Below are 22,839 nucleotides of genomic sequence, written 5' to 3'. Positions count from 1 at the left end.
TCTTTGTAATTTCCTTTTGTTTATTGATTATTATTTAAGTGATATCTTAGACCATACTGCTTTTAAAGTGTAAGTTAGGTATATAGTTACTATAATATAGTTTCAGCACTGCATTTGCCTTAAGATAAATTTACAATGATCTATCCATTTTATCAAATAACCTAGTCCTAGTATTTCTGATTGAAATGATTTGCATATAAAGGAAATCCATTGACTCTGTCAGTACAATGTTCCAAACAACTGTATTAAGCACTTGTAATATTTTTTAGAAATATTAATTATTATTATGATTTGAAGCCTTCATTTTTTAGATGTCAACAATCTGGGGAGTTCTTTTGGAAGGTACTGTCAGCACAAATTTATTTCTTGTTGTTTAATTTATTTTTTCTTTTATTCAGTAAGCTAAACTATAAAGGTATAAAAAAGGCAAGGTGAGAGACATTAAAAAAAACAAAAAAGAAATAAACATTAAGTTAGATGAACCCAAAGGCCCAGATAACTTACTATATTTGATCCTCTACCAGGCACTGTGGACAATAGCTATAAATGACACTCTGTTTATTCACTCTGTTTATTCACTAAAAATGTATTGGTGCTGTCCCCAGAACCACGTTAGGTGCTGGGAATATGATGATGAGTAAGACACACAGCCCTTGCCCTCATAAGACAAAGTTGAGTGTGAAGATTATGTGTGTATTGGGTGTGGGATAATCAAACTGACAGGAACAAAACAGAAAAAAGTGCTCTCATGGAAAAGTGCCAGATGCTATAAAAGATCATAGTAGTCACCCAACTCAATGAAGTTGGAGTGGGATGGCTTCCACAGGAGCTAACTATAAACTGAATTTTTTAAGGACAAGTGGGAATTGAGTAAACACAGTAAGAGGTGAGGAGCATGATGCATCTAATCCAGAAATCCACCTCTGACACTCTGTGTCATACCCATCAACATCTAATCCATCAACAAATTCTGTTAATTCTATCTCCTGAATCTGTCTACACTCCTTCACTATCACTTTTAGTACCCTGGGTCAGGCTACGATTGTTTCCTTTCAGGACTACGGCAAAGGCCTAAATGGTCTCCCCGACCAGCTTTGCTCCCTACAATCCATCTGTCACCTCACAGCCAGTGTGGCCTAGAGAGCAACAGGGTCTACTCCGAGCAGCCATTTCTGCTGTGCCAATTCTTAGTTGCAAACAAGTGTTTACGGTATGCTTCAGAGTTTTAATGTATAAAAGACATGAGGAATAGAAATAACAGAAATTTCAAACCCTCACTCCTACCTCTGGAAATATAGAAATTTGAAGACAATTGAGAATATAAAATTATTATTATTTCTTCCTTTTTATTGAATTTATTGGGGTGACACTGGTTAACAATATTATACAGGTTTCAGATGCATAATCCTACAACACATAATCTATACACTGCATGTGTTTTTAACAGTTAAGAATATTTTCTTCAAATTTATGAGACCCACTAAAGTTACGGGATTTAAAATATAGTTTCCCTGTTTCCTGTATTTTTAAAAGAAAATTCATTGACTAGTAAAAAAACCAGATGGATCAATCTGTGAGTATAATTTTAGAAGTGACTTCGGCTAAGCTTTTTAAAACATACAAAAAATCTGAAGAATGCAAGGGAAAAATGCCAAATGACTACTTTTAAATGATAATCTGCCTGAATAAAAAAGTTCAAATAAAAAAAACCCAAACCACAAGCCACACCAAAAGAGCAGCTGTGTTTACAGTTTTCTTTGTTAAATGGTGCTAACAGGTCTATGTTACGGAATCAAGGGAGCAATTATTTTAAAGAATAAGTAACAATCTGCAGAGTCTCATAAGTTACCTGAGAATTAGCAAAAGTCTAGTACAGTAGACATAACATTGCTTCCAATCTTTATTATACTATCATATATTTATGGGCAATTAATAACTATGAAATACTCATGATACACTCTTCTCATAGGAGAATAAATGTGACCATAGCCATAAAACAGGAGATTCTTGAAGGCAGGCAGTGGTTGACGGTATGGTAGTACTTACTATACAGAAGAGAGAGGATGCTTCTTTGTTTTCTTATACCAGGCCTTACTCTGTACAAACCACTACCTCAGAGCTCACATGAACAGAAGTGTAGAAAAGGCAAATGGAGCTAATATTTACTATTTAGTATACATAATGTACTTAGTAAGGCAATAATCCTTTTAGGGCAGATATTGCCATTTTTACATCTGAGGAAACTTAAGGCCAGAGAAGTGAAATTAGTCACCACCAGATAATGGATTTTGAAATTACGTTTAGGTGATTTCCAAGTGAATGCTGCTATTTGGGCTTCAGTTATGGCCAGGTAACACTCGCTGGTGGTGAGTAAGACTTGAATGGGCTCTAAAGTTACACTGGATTCCATTTCTTGCTGCCTCAATTAAAAGTTGTGTGTCCTTGAGAAGTTTATTCTCACTGAGCCTCATCTCCCCTCATCCCTGGCCATTTGTTAAATTGGGATAATGGTATATACTTTGTCAGATCGTTATATTAGACAAAGTGATATATGAAAAACACATAAGCAAAAAGATTTGCCCAGTGTTAAATATTACTATTAATAAACCTGTAATGTATACCTATAAATAAGCAGCTTTACAAAACTGTGCCAACTTGAAGAGCTGAAACTTGAAGGAAGCATGGCTAATGCAAGGCTCACTGACAAGTGTGGAACAGTAGTGAGTGGCTCAGAAGCTGGTACTTTTGCAGCTGCTTCTAGTTCCCCAGACTCCTAATATTCCTATTTAAATGGTCAGCTATCTATAGCTTAGGTGTGAGGAATCCCTTGCTGTATGTGCCCCACCCCTCCAACCCGATGTTTTTGGAGAAATATCTGCTTGTGCTAGGCTCTAGGCTAAATATGCTATGAAAAGAAAGGTAAATAAGGCTGATGTCTTCCCTTTGGCTGTTGAAGGACTCAGTTTATTGGGGGAAAGAGAAAACACAGGAACAACTTTAACAGTGGAAAACTGTTGTAAGACAAAACATGAACTTTGGAAAAGTTACAAGAAATCTGCAACTTCCTAAAGAGGCTAGAGAGGCTTCAAGGAGGTAAAATATAAGAACATTGTAGATTAGTAGGGATTTTGCAGAGAAGGGGTGGCTTGAACATGGGATAGCTAGACGAGGAGGGTGTTTTAGATTGTCACGCGTATGTACGCAAAGTTACAGACCATGAAAGAATGCAGCCTGTTACCAGTAATACAAGTTGTTTTTTATTGCTGGAGTCCGAAGTGCACGGGAAAAGGTAAGGTGTGTGACAAGGAAGGTGGGGTCAGACAGAGAGGTAGGCAGGGCCACAAGGGTGGGCAAGAGTCCACAGTAAGAAGTTTGAATTTTTCATAGTACACCCTAAGTAAAAGGGAGTCTCTAAAAAACATTTTGAGCAAAGAAAGGGCATGAAACTTTTAGTTCATATTTCTTTAAAACTTTGCTTTTCAAATATAGGATATGACCAAATAAACATTAAACCAAGGTGTAAAAATATCACCTTAATTCCCTGACTTTAGAGAAAAATCCCTAATGTTAGTAAGTCAGAGCATATAACATTTAAAGTAAAAGGGCCTTTACACTATAAATAATTAAATGTTAATAAAGAAGGTGGAATTATCCAAACTTAAGTACATAATCTAAAAGGAAAAGAACTTATTTGAAAATTAAAAATCACTAAAAAATATTCAAAAACAAACCTGCAGTTTTGAGGTTTGAGGTCACAAAAATGTTATCTGCTAAAAATAAAACACTTTAAGAGTCAAGAGTACTCTATGGAGCTTTTGAGTTCAGAATGCCAGGACTAAATGTCCAGTTGCTGACAAATGCCAACTATCCAGCACTCTTATGAAATATTGGTTTTGCTTACCCTAAATTTTTATATACTGCTGATAAGTTATTTCAATGGGTCAATCCTGTTTTCTTAAAAGAGTACATAAAATTCATAATGCAACCTTTTGTTGAGGAGTCCTCATTATAAAACTCATTACTGCGCTATACTAAAACACAATATGGCAAAGCTCTTTGGTATTACTGAAGAGTCTAAGGATATTTTTGGCCCTAAAATCAACAACCCCAGGTTGGAGATGGTGCTTTTTAAAAATGCTCCCATCCCTATGTTTTCTAGCAGCCAATGGTCATGCTCAGCTGTGGCCAGACTGCCATATGATAGTAGCCTCCTTTCTATTATTCATTTCCATTCAGCAACAACACTTGACTACCATTTTGTAAGTCTATAAACAAAAGGCCAACAGACCAAATGATGGTATGAAAACCTCTCCTGTATGGGCTTTGAAGCACAAAATATGTAACAGATACTTTGCTGATCAGAGATTATTTTTTTTTACATCCTTGTTGGGATATTAAAATTACTATAAAAAATTACTGTTTGGGCAGGAGGCACTGAAAGTCTTTGGTTCCTAGAAAGCCTGAACCTGCATTTATTTCTTGGTAAGGGTTGGGTGTGCATTAGCAGTCCACGTGGAGTAGATGGTTTTACTCAGCAGGAGTAAAGGTACCTTGAAGTACAAAATAAGAGCAGAAATGAACAGCAGAAAATTGTCTGCTTCTCCACTGTCATTTGACTTCTGCAGGGGAAGGTTTCTTAATACACTGGGCAATTTAAATTTTGAACATTTGATGTGCACTCTTTCAGTCCAGGAAGACAAAGATATTTTGAGAATTTTTTAACTCTTAAATTGAAAGCCTTTCTTTACTTAGAAGGGTATTTCCAGATTTCATCATTTAAGGCAAAGTCTGTCAAACTATGGTCCACAGTAAAAATCCAGGCTTTTGTAAATAAAATTTAATTGGGACACAGCCAATAAAGTGTGTTTACATATTATCATCGATGCCTTCGCACTATAACGAGAGTTGAGCGGGTGCTATAGAGACCATGTGGCTTGCAAAGCCTAAAATGTTTACTGCCTGGCCTGCTAATGAAAAAAGTTTGCAGATCTCTGATAAGATAGTAGAAGGACCTGATATAAATGGGAGAATTTTCTTAACACATAATGGCTAATAGGTTATCCCCAACCTTACCTTTACAGCTATATTCCTTCACATGCAATCTAAGTCCTTTGGAGGAAAAACAAACACTAATTTTAGCCAGTGAAGTTAAAATCTTGAAATAGAAAAGTTTCTAAGAAGTCACTTATTGGATATTTTTCACTGTTGAAAGTTTATTACCTGATATAAAAAAATTTTTGTGGAGTACTCGTAAAGTTGTTCCTAAACTTCATCAGTTCTGTCTGCCTTCTCTATTTTTTCACATACTTGACAGTAAGAATTTTCCCTAGATCTCTTTACCTCCGCAAATTATTTTCACTATAATTAAAGTGAGATAATTTATCATCATCTTTGTCATCACTGGATGTGTTCTTTTGCCAATATTCATCTCAAAATGCGGCAACCAATATCTAGTACAATACTCTAGAGTCAGTATCGCCAAGGAAACTATGACTTGGATTATGTCTCTATAAATACAGCCTAACACTGCAGAGACTTTTGTTGACTCGATTACTTTAAAACAAAGTGATTGAAGGGGGAAAAGGGAGTCAAACATGTGGTGACTGAAGGAGACTAGACTTTGGGTGGTGAGCACATAATGTGATATACACATGGTAACAGAATATACGAGGTCTGTCCAGAAAGTATCCAGCCATGCAATATGAGAAATAGAGACATTTACTGAAGAAGATACAAGATATAGGAAACATTGTACACAGGACAATGATGGTTCAGTCCTCTTCAAAGTAGGCTACTTGGACCTCACACAGTTCTCCCAATTGCCATCAGCTACCCCATGTTATTTTCCTGAATCTCACTGATGGTCTGAAATCTCTTCCCTTTCAAAGGTGATTTTAGTTTTTGGAAAAGACAGAGGTCGCAGGGTGCTAAATCTGGGCTGTAGCAGGGGCAGAGTCACCCGAGTGATTTGATGTTTCACCTAAAAGCTCTGCGTGAGATGTGATGCATGAGCAGGTGTATTGTTGTGATGAAGCTGCCAATGACCGGTTGCCCATAGCTGCAACCTTCTGAATCATCCAATAGTTTCTGTGGAGGAATGTTCAAGCTTAAAGCAAAATCTAATGCAGATCTGCTGCTCTACTCACTCAGTCATTTTGAATGCGACAGCCACACAGTACACATGCTCACCAATTGGCACCTACTGCCCTCACTGACTAGATCAGTAAAATCATCACTGTTCATGCATGTGCCTTCCAGTCCACTACCAGGTAACATCAATGTTGTGCAAACTGTTCTTGTTATATTAATAAGAGCTGGACTTTTTCTGGACAGACCTCACATATATAGTATATAGAATTGTACACTTAAAATTTATGTAATCTTATTAATCAATGTTACCCCAATAAATTTAATTAAAAATATACATAGAATATATTTCAGATAATTTAAATTCAGGTTTCAATTTTCAAATTGTATTATGTTTAAAACAGTTATTTGAATTTAAATATCAATATTATATGTGCATCAGAAAATCATTAAAATAATAAAGTTATATTGAACTGTACACTCGCAAATTTAGGGGACATCTATATTGACTCCACTGGCAGCTTAATCATCTCAAGCAGCCACAATTTGCTAAAATAAGCGGGTTGTATTTTCTAGATATCTATGCTCTATAAATATAGAAGCTGCATAAATGTTTGTCGAATGACCAAAGGTTTACAAATACATCTGATTTAACTAACACATTTATAAATATGTATATTTAGATATATGTTGACAAAATATTTTCAATCCTCATTTTAAGACAGGTCAACAACAAAACATTAACATGTAGTTTTGTGGCTAACTCAGTTGCATCTCTTTGCTCATTAACTAGAAAACAAGATTTCCTTTTTTAAAAATTACCAAATGAATCTTTAGTTTAGTATGATTTAGAATAAGAGAACAAAACTTGCCTCTAAACTTGCTGTAGAAATAACATGATTATAGTCTGGACTAATAATTCTGTGGTCTGATTACTCTCCTTAAAAGTTACTTTAAATATTTCCAGATTTAATTATTCCCTTTTGAAATGTTACCCAGCTTCTTATATGTGTTTCTATGATTATACCTTAATATATTCTTATTAAAATTACCCACATCCATGTTTGGCTTCCTGCTAGACTGTGAACTTTCCCAAGATAGGATCTTATCTGAGGTTACCATAGTTCTAGAGGATAGAGGAGTAAGCAGGAAAACTAAATTGTTGAAATTATCTCAGGGAAAATGTAACGAGGGCCTGCTGGACAAAGAGAAGTAGTAATAGTGATAGCAAAAAAGAGGTGGATAAAGATGCTTTGTAAAAGACAATAAAAAGTATTGAGAGAATAATTGGATGTTAGGGATAAAAAGCATGATTTTAAATAAATTTCACTGAAGTGGATATTCATGGGAAGCTAGTGTCTTTCAGTACAATTTTTCTGGGCCCCAGTTAGAGCCTCTAAAATTCTCTTCCTCTAAGAGTCACTGAGCTGTTGCTGGAGTGAGTCCAAGGGGACAGCTGTAATATACACTTGGTGGAAAGATGCATATTATCCATTTCTTTCAAAGTGCTGTCCTTCACTGACCTTTACAAGCTGACCATGAGAAAATAGTTTTAACTCATCCTTTTCAGTGGTTCAGAGAGACCTTAACAACTTCAGGATGGAAAATCAAGTTTTCATGACTAGTATGTACGAAAATTCAAATTCCTTTAGTAGGGGATGCAATTCATTTTCACTGTTAAATTCATAGTGTGATGAAAGGTCCTATAAAAATACACTTCAGAGATCTGATGAATTATTTAAGACAAGGGTCCCCTAATATCACATCCATGGATGGATTTAGAAAGGGTCTGTGCTAATGGATTTTTAAAAATAATGACAAACAATTAAGATCTAAGTCAGTAATGTCCATACTAGTGTAGACTTTGGTTATCAGTAAACGTGAACGAGGACTCTACTAAGGTAGTTTAAAAGAATCTAGTGTGAATAGCAGAATCAAAATTGGTAAACAAACCTAAGAGCCAGTAATTAAATGCAGTTTAATAAGTAATTAGTCTTAGATTATTACATTATAAATTTTAATGAGAAAAAAACATACTTTCCTTGTAAAATGGTTACAAAGTAGTTTCTTTTAAGTAGAGAGAGAGAGAGAACCCTAAGGTATTCAAGTTTGGCAATTGTATCTACATTTAAGGGCCAAGAGTACATATATTTCAACAAGACAATGAAAACAGAAGCTTAATTATGCACCTGATTGCCTCCATGGAAATTTAACCAATGAGATCAATAAAAAGACTAGCTTAACAAGGAAGACATGCTACTATAAGGGATGGAAAATATGAAAAGGTTCTTGAAATGTTATTCCAAAACTTTAGCTCCCATAGAACATAAAGAGAAAGTATCCTGAAAGATCAACCTCCTACAAGTAAAAGTTTATAAGCAAACTTATTACTGATGATAACCAAAGCCTGAGGTGCACAGTCCTTTGTAATTCCCCTTTACAAATGAGACCCATATACTTCAGGAATAAAATCCATTTATTACCTGGAATCACACAAATGATGCCAACCACACATTGTTCCTTTCTTGATTGATGGGTTCACTTAAGAAAAAAGTACAAAAGGGCTCTACTTTTCAGCTTAAAGTCAGGATCAAAACTAACTCTCTCCTCTCTTTTTCTTTCAAAAGCTTGGGGGCTTCACCAAAAGTAACTTCACTCTTTCTTGCCCTAATGAAGCTAATACCATCCTGGACTTGGTTGATTGGTAAAATAGTTATTTCCTGGCTGTTGGTTATCTAAGGAAAAAGCAGAGACAAAAGAGTACATCATCCAGGGCCCAGCTAGATAAATTCATGAAGAGTTGAAGTATATCTAGATTAAAGATTTTAATTAAATTAAGAGCGTCTACAAAAAGGCAAAGTATCTTCCAGCTTACTTGACTCAATTCTTTTATAGACCTGTAATAAACAACCTGAATGCAAGACATTTCCATAAACCATCAGAAATGAGAACTCTCCCTGAAGTTTATCAAGTGGCTTTTCCTTTTTGTTTCTTTCTGCTATAATGTAATGCCTTCATAAGCCTTTCCATGGTTTGAAATACTTCAATTGTTTTCTTTCAAGTCTTCCCACTACTATGGGTGAGGGTGGATGAAGTTCTGGAAAACACTTGCTTCACATTATCTCTTTTCATCAAAAATGAACAGCTACCTTATTTATGTCATGGGATGAAGACAATCTTTATTGAGACATCTAGTTAAGTATTATTCATTCCAGTGGTACCTGTCCATTTCCAGATGCATTAAAACTTGTCTGCACTCTACTGATAAATTTAATGGTCTTTCTTGACAAAGGCAAATAGGTGAGTCCTGCATACCAACCCTATACTGTTATTATAAGCAAAGTAGAACTTAGGTCAGCTATAGCTCTCTCAGTGGAAACTATCACTCTATTTCCTTGCACAGAACAGGTAGTTTGTGTCCAAAGAGAAAGAAAAGAAAAATAATATAAAATGTCAATATAGATTTTTCAGTTTAGTCCAGTGCAATAAAGATGGACTAGCAACTTTGATTGGGGCTACTAGCAGACACAATATATTCGTTTAATTGCATCCAGATATAGTTCATAGGTCTCTTTGCTTTGGAATATTATTCTCATTTTTGACCAACTCAACATTCCAGACTTGTGCTATCTGCCAGAAGGCCAAATGAATATGGGAGAATCAGAGACCAATCATAAAGCTCCCTCATGGTCTCTGGTCTCCAATAGATTTCCCTATTACCTGAGGCCAAATGTCATAAAACTGCAGCTATGGGTCTGTGCCTATGATTACATACAACCAGCACAAACATGAACAAAGAAGATATCTGCGTATCTTTGCAGTAATTGGCTTTTGCAAGGACACTTTCAAAATCAAATGACAAGGTCCGGACTGTGCTGCAGTGATTATGGTGGTGATTCTGCCAATGCTGACAGGCTAAGGAGGAAATGTATTAAATGGACACCATCAATTTGCTTTGAAGCAGGCAAAGAGCCTGCTAGTAAGTGAATCAAAGACATTAGCTTAAAAATATGGAGTATTTGGGGGAGGGGGTGAGTACTGTGTTATTTTTTAAATTTAAATTGTATTTTATTGTTTATGCTATTATAGTTGTCCCAATTTTTACGCATTTGTCCCCCTCCATGCAACATACCCCCATTCCCAGGCAATCCTAATACCATTGTCTATGTATGTGGGTCATACATATATTGTTCTTTGGCTATTATTTTCCTATGCTATACTTTATATACCCATGACATTTCTGTAACAACCAATTTGTATTTCTTAATTCCTTTACTTTTTTTCATCCAACCCCCTGACCACCTACCAACTGGCAACCATCAAAACGTTCTCTGTATCTATAATTCTGTTTCTGTTCTGCTTGTTTATTTATTATGTTTTAGATTCAATTGTTGATACATATGTATTTACAGTCATTTTATTGTTCATATTTTTTATCTTCTTCTTAAAGAAGACCCTTTAACATTTCATATTAATACTGGTTTGGTGGTGATGAACTCCTTTAGCTTTATCTTGTCTGGAAAGCTCTTAATCTGTCCTTTGATTCTAAATGATCATTGTGCTGGGTGGAGCAATCTTGGTTGTAAGGTCCTTGCTTTTCATCACTTTGAATATTTCTTGCCATTCCCTTCTGGCCTGCAAAGTTTCTTTTGAGAAATCATCCGACAATCTTGTGGGAAGCTCCCTTGTAGGTAACTAACTGCTTTTCTCTTTGCCTCTACGATTCTGTTTTTAACCTTTTGCATTTTAACTATGATGTCATACTGTAGGCCTCTTTGGGTTCATCTTGTTTGGACTTTCTGTGCTTCCTAGACTCACATGTCTATTTCCCTTCCCATGTTAGGGAACTTTTGTCATTAGTTTTTCAAACATGTTCTCAATTTCTTGCTTTTTCTCTTCTCCTTCTGGCACCCCTGTGATGTGAATGTTGGTACACTTGAAATTGTCCCAGAGGCTCCTTACATTAATCTCATTTTTATGGATTCTTTTTTCTTTTTGTTGCTGTGACTGTTTATTTGCTTCCCTATGTTCCAAATCATTGATTTGGTTCTTGGTTTCATCTACTCAATTGTTGATGCCCTGAATATTGTTTATTTCAACTAGTTTATCCTTCATTTCTGTCTGGATCTTTTTTATGCTGTTGAGGTCCTCATTAAGTTCATTGAGCATCCTTATAACCAGTGTTTTGAAATCTACATTGAGCAGATTGCTTATCTCCATTTTGTTTAGTTCTTTTTCTGGAGTTTTGTTCTGTTCTTTGTCTATTGTTATTTTTTAATTTTGTATTGTTTACTCTATTACAGTTGTCCCAGTTGTTTCCCTTTTGCCACCCTCCACCCAGCCCATCTCTTACCCACAGTCAATCCCCTGTCCATTGTTTATGTACATGAGTCATTCATACATGTTCCTTCACTAGTCCCTTCCCCTTCCTTCCACTATTTCCTTTGTCCCTCCCTCCCCCCCTTCAGCTGTCAGTCTGTTCCATGTTTACAAGTCTCTGTTTCTATCTTTCTCATTGGTTATTTTGTGCATTAGATGCCAGTTATAAGTCAAGTAATATGGCATTTGTCTTTCACTGACTGGCTAATTTCACTTACCATAATCTGCAGTTCCATCCACACTGTCACAACTGGTAGGACTTCCTTCTTTCTTTCTGCTGTATATTATTCCGTTGCATAAATGTACCCTGGTTTTCTAATACACTTCTCTACTGATGGGCATTTGGGCTGTTTCCAATACTTAGCTATTGTAAACAGTGCTGCTACAGATGCTAGGGTGCATAAATTCTTTTGACTTGGTGATTCAGGAGACTTAGGATATATTCCCAGCAGTGGAACTGCTGGGTCATAAGGCACTTCCATGTTTAATATTTTGAGGAAATTCCACACTTTTCCACAGTGGCTGCACTAGTCGGCATTCCCACCAACAGTGCACTAGGGTACCCTTTTCTCTACATCCTTGCTGGCACTTGTTTGATTTATTAATGACAGCCATTCTGATAGGTGTGAAGTGATATCTCGTTGTGGTTTTAATTTGCATCTCTCTGATGGGTAGTGATGCTGAGCATGTTTTCATATGTCTATGGGCCATCTGTAAGGCCTCCTTGGAGAAGTGGCTATTCAGGTCCCTTGCCCATTTTTTACTTGGGTTGTTTGTCTTCCTAGTGTTGAGTCCTATAGGTTCTTTATATATTTTGGAGATTAAACCCTTGTCTGATGTATCATTGGCAAATATGTTTTCCCATACAGTTAGTTTTTAATTTGTACAGTCTTATTTGTTTATTTTTTCCTTTATTTCCCTTGCCCTAGGAGATGGAGATATATATACATATATATATCATCAAAAATATTGCTACGTAGGATGTTCAAAATTTTACTACCTATGTTTTCTGCTAGGACTTTTATGGTATCATGTTTTATATTTAAGCCCTTTATCCATTTTGAGTTTATTCTGGTGTATGGTGTACATTGGTGGTCTAGTTACCAGCTGGTCAATTTTTTTGCATGTACCAGTCCAGTGTTCCCAACACCATTTATTGAAGAGACTATTTTTACTTCATTGTATGCTCATGACCCCTTTGTTTAATATTAATTGACCAATTAACATTAATATTAATGTTAATTGACCAATTAACATTAATAGACCAATAGAGACATGGGTTTATTTTTGGGCTCTCTATTCTGTTCCATTGATCTATGTGTGTTCTTATGCCAGTACCAGACTGTCTTGATTACAGTGGTCTTGTAGTGGGCTCAGAAAAGGAACAATGGCCTCTGCCAGCACTTCTGTCTAAGAGAAAGCTGCCCCCAGCTCTCGCCCTCAGGCTGGACAATTCAGCTCTTCCCTGTATGCATTTGGCTTTTGAGTGCTGCCCTGCTGGAACTCAAGTAAGGCAGTAAGAGAGGCAGCAAGTCCATGCATGGGCCCTTTAAGAGGAATTGCATAAGACTCTAGAAGTTTCTTACTTCCAGAACCTCCATCCTCACTGGTTTTACAGCCAGAGGTAATGGAGACTTAACTTCCTGGCACTGGAGCCCAGCGCTGGTGGGCGCCTGGTGTGGGGCTGGGACCCCTTGCTCTGGAGATATCCTTCCCGATTTTTATCTGCCACATGGGGGTGTTGGACCAGCCCATTCTCCTTCTCCACCTCTCCTACCAGTCTCGATGGGGTTTCTTCTTTTAGTCTGTAGTTGTAGGGCTTCCATTCATCTCAATTTCTGGCAATTCTGAGTAATGGTTGTTCTGTAGTTTAGGTGTAGTTTTGATGTGGTTGTGCAAGGAGGCAAGCTGTATTTACTGATGCTGCCATCTTCCCCGGAAGTCTGGAGTTATTTCTTGAATGTGTGTATCAACCTTACACAGGGGCCATGACAGTCTTCTGTGTCATTCCAATTTTAGTAGTATGTTCTGTGGAAACAGGTACTATTCAATGAACTCTTAATAAAAACCACTAGAAGGACCTTACTTTTAGTTTCATTCATACCAAGGCATAGTCCCTAATGGCTACATTACATAATTAAGCACTAGTGGAATATGGTGTCATGAAAATACATTTTACTTTCAAGGTATTTAATATACAACCAGGACTAGATTAGACTGCAAAAATCTGGCTTGAATTTATTGAGTATCCTTGGTTTTCATATCAATACTTAGGTCCCTGACATTTTGGTCCAGTTACTGGTATTTGTCTACCCTTGCTATTATCCTTCTGTCCCCAAATCACAATCTCTACCTTTGTTTTTGCCTTGATTTTTTTTTTTAGAGGTCATTATTGTAATCTCTTCAAATAGTGTTTCCTCTTATACCATACCTATTGATATACTACTGGCATTCTTACAAATCGATACAAAGCAAAGAATATATACTGCATTTTATATTGAATGCACTACATCCAAAGAATATATTGTGAATTTTATGTCACAAAGTTTCACTTAATCACCTAATGTCTATTTTTAATCTACTCATTCCAAATGCCAGATTTATTGGCTAAAGCAAGTATTCCCCAGTTTTACCTAAGCAGATAAATCCCTAAAGAGCTACTTGCAAATATGTTCCACTTTTTTCAAACTACACTCCAATGAATGTAAGATATATATTATTTTTTTAGTGAACACTACATAAGTATGTCTATAGGTAACAAACAGTACATTTCAAGAGGGATGCTATAGGATTGGATGAGAGACACAAAATAAAATAGAAATTTTATTTAAAAAAACTTTCTTTCTTAATGATAAAGACCAAACAATAACATTATATTCTGATGTGATTGTTTGCCATCTGCTCCATTCTGGTAGTAACATAATATTTCAAAAAGGTTTTATTTATTTTTAGAGAAAGGGGAAAGGAGGGAGAAAGAGAGGGAGAGAAACATTGACATGTGAAAGAAACATTGATCAGCTGCCTCCCACACACCCCCAACTGGGGACCTGGCCCACAACCCAGGCACGTGCCTTGACCAGGAATCAAACTGGTGACCTCTGGATTGCGGGACGATGCCCAACCCACTGAGCCACACCAGTCAGGCCCAGAATATGTTAATATTACACTAGTCATGGTGAAAAATTTCATTGTGAGCAATTATTGACCAACTTCAATAGTGATTTATCACCCTTCAGTATCTGATCTCTGGTAAAAGGGTTACTTCACTAAGTTAGCAAAATTTGAAGTACTGAAGAGCAAAGAAACAGATCTTCCAGCAGTGGAATCAGAGAGAGGATAGCTTAATTTTGATACAAGTGTCACCTAGCCAAGATGTGAAGAGAAGTAGTCCTACGAATGATAGTAACGATAAGGTAGCATCACATGTATTCTAAAAAGTTGAACTTTTTTTTAACCAGTACACTATGGGCAAGGTGTTTCAGAATACACTTAATGATGGGAGAGAAGTATTACTAGATGGTCTTTATTTTGCCCTTTCAAACATTTACCATTCATTTATACTTGATATAGTACAATGTACCAAGTATCTGGGAAATTATAGTTACCAAACCTTAAAATGAGATCAATGAAAATGACATAGTGAAATGAGTGTAATTTTCTGAAAACAGCAACATAAATGACCAGTAAGTGGAATATTAACATTTGTATTTGCTGATGCTCATTATGTCATCAGTTGACCACGTAAGGCAATTATACAATAAGTTACCTTATAATAATGCAGTAAGTTAAAGGGCTTCCTTAAAAATGTATCAGCTGATAAAAAATGTTACACTGGTTATTAAATATAAGCTGTTAAACTATTATCCCAAGAACTGCTTCATGCTTTATGACTCATCAGCTAATTTTAATAAAATTAAAATTAAGGCACAGAGGGAGATATAAAAAAGTTTGAAAAGGGGAACTTAAAGAACTAAAATTCTAAACCTTCCCTGGGGAGTAGTACCTCAAGAAAGGGAATGACTGCAAAGGTTGAAGTAAAAAGATAAAGGAAAATCCCCAGATTGGAGAGAGATACTATAGGGGTCATTAATAAAGACTTTTGTGGGTGTGCCCAATAATGGCTATTATAGTGATAGATACATGATGGAGAATTCTGATATGATGAAAACTCACAAAAGCATCTATTATGGTACATAAAGAGCACACTCAAAGCTGTAGTTCTTAAACTGGAAGATTAAGTTAAACCAAACTAGAACATAAGCTTTTAACTTCATCTAGTCAATACTAACAATCTCTACCTGACAGTTGCTTTCAGATCTAATGTGGTAATTTGATACTCTCAAACCAATTTTTTAAAGATTACTAAGAGTTTATTTTTAAGTATTTTTTATTGATTATGCTATTATAGTTTTCTCAATTTTTTCCCCTTTATCCCCCCTCCACCCCAACCCTCCAGCATTCCCTCCCCCCCTTAGTTCATGTCCATGGGTTGTACATGTAAGTTGAGTCCTCTGTTTCCTATACCATTTTTTATCTCTCCCCATCTATTTTATGCCTACTAACTATGCTTCTTTTCCCTGTACCTTTCCCCCCCATTCCTGCCTGTCCCCTCCCCACTGAAATCCCTCCATGTGATGTCCATTTCTCTGATTCTGTTCCTGTTCTGGTTGTTTGCTTTGTTTTTGTTTTCGTTGTTTTTCTTTTCTTTTAGGTTCATTTGTTGATAGTTCTGAGTTTGTTGTCATTTTACTCTTCATATTTTTTAATCTTCTTTTTCTTAGATAAGTCCCTTTAACATTTCATATAATGATGGCTTGGTGATAATGAACTCCTTTAACTTGACCTTATCTGGGAAGCACTTTATCTGCCCTTCCATTCTAAATGATAGCTTTGCTGGATAGAGCAATCTTGGATGTAGGTCCTTGCCTTTCATGACTTGGAATACTTCTTTCCAGCCCCTTCTTGCCTGTAAGGTTTCTTTTGAGAAATCAGCTGATAGTTTTATGGGAACTCTTGTGTAGGTAACTGTCTCCTTTTCTTTTGCTGCTTTTAAGATTCTCTCTTTATGTTTAATCTTGGGTAACTTAATGACGATGTGCCTTGGTGTGTTCCTCTTTGGGTCCAACTTCGTTGGGACTCTCTGGGCTTCCTGGACTTCCTAGAAGTCTATTTGTGTTGCCAGATTGGGGAGTTTTCCTTTCATTATTTGTTCAAATAAGTTTCAATTTCTTGCTCTTGTTCTTCTCCTTCTGGTACCCCTATAGTTTGGATATTGGAACGTTTCAGGTTGTCCCAGAGGTTTGTAAGACTCTTTTCACTTTTTTGAATTCTTGTTTCTTCATTCTGTTACGGTTGGATGTTTATTTCTTCGTTTTGTTCCAAATCATTGCTTTGAGTGCTGGTTTCCTTCCTGTCACTGTTGGTTCCCTGAATATTTTGCTTTATTTCACTTTGGGTATCCTTCCTTTGTTTTTTCATTTTTCGACCAAGCTCAATAAGATCTGTGAGCATTTTGATTACCATGGCTTTAAATTCTCCATCAGATAGGTTGGTGATCTCCTTGCTTAGTTCTCTGTCTGAGGCTTTACTCTGGTCTTTCATTTGGGCCATATTTCTCTGTCTTGGCACAGCTGCTAAGTTGTGAGGCGGCGGGGCCTTAGGTATTCATGGGGCAGGGCAACAGTCCTTACTGCCCTGTGGTGCTGCCTGTGGGGGAGGGGCCAGAGAAGGAACATTGCAGGTCGCCTGCTCATGTCTAGCGCACTTTTCAATGAACTCTCGTGTGAGACCGGGAGTATCTCATGTGAATGGGAGTTTGGCAACCCCAGCCATAGTCCACAGTCACCTCTGAGTCTCAGTTTCCCCTTAAGTCAACTCCTCCCATAGAGCCCGCCGCCAAGGCTGCCATGTTGCCACGGTTTTTCTGAGTCAATCCATATAGTCCGCTGCCTTGCCGGTCAGATTGTTGTGGTTGATTTTATCTTTAATTCCTTGGTTGTCGGAGTTCCATGCAGTTTGATTTTCTGGTGCTTTTGGTCGTTTATTGATTTTAGATTGGTTGTTATTCTCCTTGTGGTTTTGCGAGGAAGCGAAAGGTTTCTACCTATGCTTCTATCTTCTCAAACCAATTTTTAAAAAAGATTTTATTTGTTAATTTTTAGAGAGAGGGGAAGGGTGGAAGAAGAGAGGGAGAGAAACATTGATGTGAGAGAGAACCACTGATTGGCTGGCTGCCTCTCATGTGTAACCGAAGTGGGGACTGCACCCACAACCCAGGCATGTGCCCTGACCAGGAATGGAACCAACCAGTTTTCGCTTTGCAAAACGAGCCCAACTAACTGAGCTATGCTGGCCAGGGATCCCACACCAATTTTTAGGGGCAAAAAAGAAAGACAAAAAAATTGGAAGTCAGAAATTTATCTTCTTTCATAAAGCCTTCAAAATGATTAGTATCTTTTTTTTAAGATGAAAGTATGGGTTCTTGGACATGGACAATAGGGTGAAGATTGATTATGGGAGGGGGCTGTGGGTAGGGCAAGGGAGAGCAATAGGGGAAAATTGGGACAACTGAAATAGAACAACAATAAAAAAGGTATGGGTTCTATTTTATAGCATAATTGACAAAATCACAGTAATTAGGTTACTAGTTTAAAAAATATACTTTCACATCTCCAGAAACCGACTACCATATTTCGCCATGCATAATGCATTCCCATGTATAATATGCACCAATGGTTTTGGCCCAAACTTCCAGGGAAAAAAATATTTTGTTTTAATTTTTAACTCAACTTTTTATTTATTTATATTTAGATACTTATTTTTTGTATCATAAAGGGTATTATTTTGCATATGGATATCATTATTGCTTTCTAGAGTTAGGCTTTTAACACATAAGCATAAGTAAAAGAATTACAAACATTTATATAGATATGGAATTAGTATGATCCATGTATAATGTGCATCCTTATTTTTCCCTCAAAAACTTGGGCAAAAAAGTGCACATTACACACGCATGGCAAAACATAGTAATTAAAACTTGTGTTGGTTCCTTTGTTAAAACTGCTTTTACAATACTAGTGTTCTTACCTATCAGTAGTCGACTCACAATAGTATCACTAGCGCTAAGATCCAAATAACAGTGCTGTATTTATTACTGCACTTGAGTTTCCACAAAAGCAAAATTCTGAGAAAAGCATGAGTCATTATCTTCAGGGTAAGAAAATAATGTTTCTTTGACCAGGATATGAAACATTACTGAAACCAGTAATTTAGACTAGAAATTCCTTTTCTGAATAAAAGGAACAGAATGTTTCTTTCCTCCACGGGAATACTCCAAAACTAGCAGAGCTGTCCATCTGTCTGCTTTTCTTACTCTCCATATCTGCTGTGTGGTGACAGAAAAACAACCTTTAGTCTAGCCATCTGCAGTCCCTGTCTTTTGTTTTTCTGTCCCGTCATGCCGTCATTTTCCCAGGACAAAATACACCCCCCCCCCCAACCTCTCCCTGAGTATCTATTACAAAGTAACTGCAATATACACAGAGAACATTCTAAAAGTGGATATTTATTTCCATAATGATAAATGTTAGAAAGTTCTCAGGTTCGTATTTTATATTTCATCTTAAAATACTTTCTTATTAAAAGGTTAAAATTACAAAAGTAAGGACCTATGGATACTATGAATAATTTAATTGAAGTCTCCCCTCTCAAAATTTCCCCAATAGTTAAAAGTTAAAATAATGCCCCCAAAGTTGAAATAATCTTTCTACGATATTTTTCTGGCCTCCGTTCTTTTGTTGGTATTTCTTACTCTGTTACTCAAATGTGGGCATTTTTCATGACATTACTGCTCTCTCAATCTCCAAGGTTAGAACCTTAGGAGTTCTCAACTCCTCTTGCATGATGTCATTTCCACCCATTAAATTGCCCTCAGATTCACTGCTTTATTTATTTATTTATTTGACCATCTTCTCTATCACTTTTAGACCCTAAAGAGTTCTCGTATGGAACGCTCACCTGTCTCAAATTATACAAGTATTCATTCAGCAATTATTATCTATAAGACACTGGCAATTAAAGTGAAGGGATGGCTGATGGAAATGAGAAGGAAAAAAAAATCCTACATGCATATAAATAAAGGTGATAAGGACAGAGTTCCGATCTTCATTATCCAAGCTGCAAGGCAGAATGTAGTAATCACAGGAGAAAGTGTGTGTGTGTGTTTAAGGGAGTTGCTCTTAATGAATGAAAAGGATTTCTGATAAGTACAGAATGAGGAGAAGGCCACAGCAGGTTGAGTAGGCAGTATGAATTAAGGCAAAAGGACCTGAAAGCATACATTATTCAATTTCTCCCTTTCCCAATTCATTATTCACCATGTCACTAGGATTGGCTACCTAAAATACATACCTAGTCATACTGCTACTTAATTAAAATAATATGGTGACTCCTTAGTACCTACAGATTATGTAGAGCTGAAACTCAAAGTCTCACCACAACTATGCTTTGCTCTTACTCTTTTTTTAAATCACGCTCCAGGCTCTGATCTTACTGGATCAGTCTTCTTTGCCTTGGTAAATAGGCTATATGATCTCTTACTTCTATTTCCATTTGTTGCCACTTCAATCATATTTACCCTTTAAATTCAGCCCAAATGCCTTCCCTACTGTCCCTTTACAGTCTCATTAAAACCTGGTTTATAATTCCAGATAAACTTTTGAATAATTTTGTTAAGTTCAAAAACAAAGATCAAAGCAAAATGTTGGTATTTTGACTGAGAACCTTTGATTTATACCACAGGTGGCAAACACAAGGCCTTCAGGCCAAATCCAGCCCCTCCACCTTCTTTATGCGTCCCGGCACCTTGTTTCTACCTGGCGGCAGCACTGAGCTCTCGCTTAACTGTTAAGGAGTAGTTACATTTATACAGTCCTGAGATTACATTCGGCCCTTTGAAGGCAACCGCGAGGTTGATGTGGCCCCCAGTGAGAATGAGTTTGACACTCATGATTTATACTAATTCAGGGAGAACTGACATTTTTACAAAGTTACCTTTCTATCCAAGTATGTTTCTACTTATCTAAGTCTATTTTTCAATGTTCCTCAGTAGTTATTTTTTAATTGAACCATAATTAACATACAATAAACTGCACATATCTTGTTAAACTTGATGACTTTTGATAACTTTTTACATCATGTAACCAACACATAAAACGAGATATATAAAATTTCTATTATCCCTAGAAAATCCCCTCATGCTCTTTCCCAATTAATTTCTCCCTCTGGCCCAAGATAAAACATTTTGATTTCTGTAATTACAGATGACTTTTGGTGGTTCTTGAATCCATATAAAGCAAATTGCACAGTGTATATACTCTTGTGTTTGGCTTCTTTTGCTTAACAAGCTGTTTTTGAGATTTATCCAGGTTGTTAAAGTAGCAGTAATTGGTTCTTCTAAATCACAAAGTATTAATCCAAATATACTTGTTTATTCTCCAGTTGTTGAATACACGAGGTGTTTCTGCTTTTGGCTATGAACATTCTTACATCAGTTTTTTGTTTTTGTTTAAGTGGACGTGTACTTTTGTTTCTTTTGGTAAATAGGAGTGAAAGGTTGGGATGCACGGTGTGCAGACTGACTGCTTATTCTTTAAAAAGCCTGCTGGTCAAGCCATCCCTTGGTTGTGTCTAGGAACTTAAAACTTGGATTTTGAGAAGATTCCCACTCCCTGATAAGAGTGGCTCATTGTGCCCAAACCATTCATGAAACAGTACATTTTCTGATGAATATTTGCTTTCCTTCTGGAATCTGGGTATGTGCTAGGCAGAGGGATCAGCCTCTAATAAAATACCTGTGCACTGTCTCTAATCAATTTTCCTAGTTGGCTAATTTCATGCACGTTATCTCTATTACTTGCTGGGGGATTAACTATCTTGTGTGACTCTACTGAGAGAGAACCCATAGAGGCTTGCACCTAGTCTCTCCTGGATGTTTTCCCATACAACTTTCCCCTTTGCTAACTGTGTTTTGTATCCTTTGCTGTAACCATGAGTATAGTTACATGCTGAGTGCTGAGTCCTCCTAGCAAACCACAGAACCTGCCTGTGGTCTTAGTGACCTGCTGACATATAATGTTCTATTTAATTTTGTAAGAAACTGCCTACTAGTTCTCCAAAGTGGTAGACCATTTTTGCATTCCTCCCAGCAATAAATGAGAGTTGCAGTTGCTCTGTATCTTAATAATTACTCAGTTTTTCTTTCTTTTTTTTTTAGTTATTCTAATGAGTATGTAGTGGTATCTTTACAAATGAAATTCATAGTGTTTTATTTTGCATTTACTGATGACTAATGATGTTGAAATATTTTTTCATGTGCTTATTGGCTGTTTGTATACCTTCTCTGAAATGTCTGTTTTAGTCTTTGACGCATTTTTTATTAGGTAGTTGATTTTTAAAGTGTTGATTTCAGAGACACCTTATATATTCTGGATATACATTTTTTGTCACTTGTAAGTACTGAGAATATTTTCTCCCTTCTCTGCCATGTCTAGTCATTTTACTTATATTGTCTTTTAATGAGCAAAAAATTGTAATTTTGATGAAGTCCTATTTATACAGTATTTTTTATGATAAGTGCTTTTCGTGTCTGATCCAAGAAATCTTTGCCTTCTCAGTAGAATTTCATATAAGTTTATTTCTTACTATGATTTATTAAGTTTATGTCTAGATAAGTGATCTTTTTTGTTAATTTTGTGAATAGGTTTTTCTTTTCCTTTATATAATTGGTTATTATTCATATAAAGGAAAACTGTGGTTTATTTATATATTAATGCTATAATACTGAAAAGCCATACAGAAAAAGATGGATAAATATGACTGAGTAGAAGTCTGAGATTTTGGTTTGGCAAAGCACCATACACCAAATTGAAAAACCACTGGCCAATTGGGATGATATATTTGTAACCATATGACAAAGGGCTAATTTTGGGGGGGTAATTTACAAATAGCTTAGACAAGTCAGGAAAAAGATCAATTAAGAAAATATTACAAGTACACGGTTTGCCAGAAAAGAAATTTAAATGGATATGTTTAGGAAAATAACTTAAATATGCAAATAAAAACAATGAATGATATATTCCTATTTTTTACTTATCAGATTGAAAAAAATTAAGCTTGATGAAAGCCATTATTGCAAAGAAGCACTCTCAGACTGTTGGTGGAAATGTAAACTTTCCAGAAGACAATCTGACAATATGATTCAAAATTTAAAATGTACACTTGTTAGACCAGGCAATCCCATCAATAGAAATTTATTATGTAGACATATTTATAAAAATTTACCAGAAAGTAGGATAAGGAATATTCATTGCAGCA

At 36.2% G+C, this 22,839-nt stretch overlaps 1 protein-coding gene and 1 pseudogene across 5 annotated transcripts in view; both read right to left on the bottom strand.

The window, feature by feature from the left end:
* Window positions 1-22,839, bottom strand: part of PIK3CA (phosphatidylinositol-4,5-bisphosphate 3-kinase catalytic subunit alpha) — an 81,676-nt gene that overhangs the window by 33,687 nt on the left and 25,150 nt on the right. For 2 of the 5 annotated variants that reach the window (XM_053918108.2, XM_053918106.2), the window contains one exon: window positions 8,571-8,822. The exons of 2 other annotated variants lie outside the window; for them this stretch is intronic. The gene's annotated coding sequence lies outside the window, so the exon portion shown is untranslated. Of the gene's footprint in view, window positions 1-8,570; window positions 8,823-13,384; window positions 13,495-22,839 lie in introns of those variants that run through there. One more of the 5 variants, XM_053918107.2, reaches the window with a different exon arrangement.
* LOC112309787 (U6 spliceosomal RNA) lies at window positions 13,405-13,505 on the bottom strand (annotated as a pseudogene).

This window comes from Desmodus rotundus, chromosome 2, assembly GCF_022682495.2.
Source record: "Desmodus rotundus isolate HL8 chromosome 2, HLdesRot8A.1, whole genome shotgun sequence".
Classification (NCBI taxonomy): Eukaryota; Metazoa; Chordata; class Mammalia; order Chiroptera; family Phyllostomidae; genus Desmodus; species Desmodus rotundus.
This window is presented reverse-complemented; position numbering and strand designations above follow the sequence as displayed.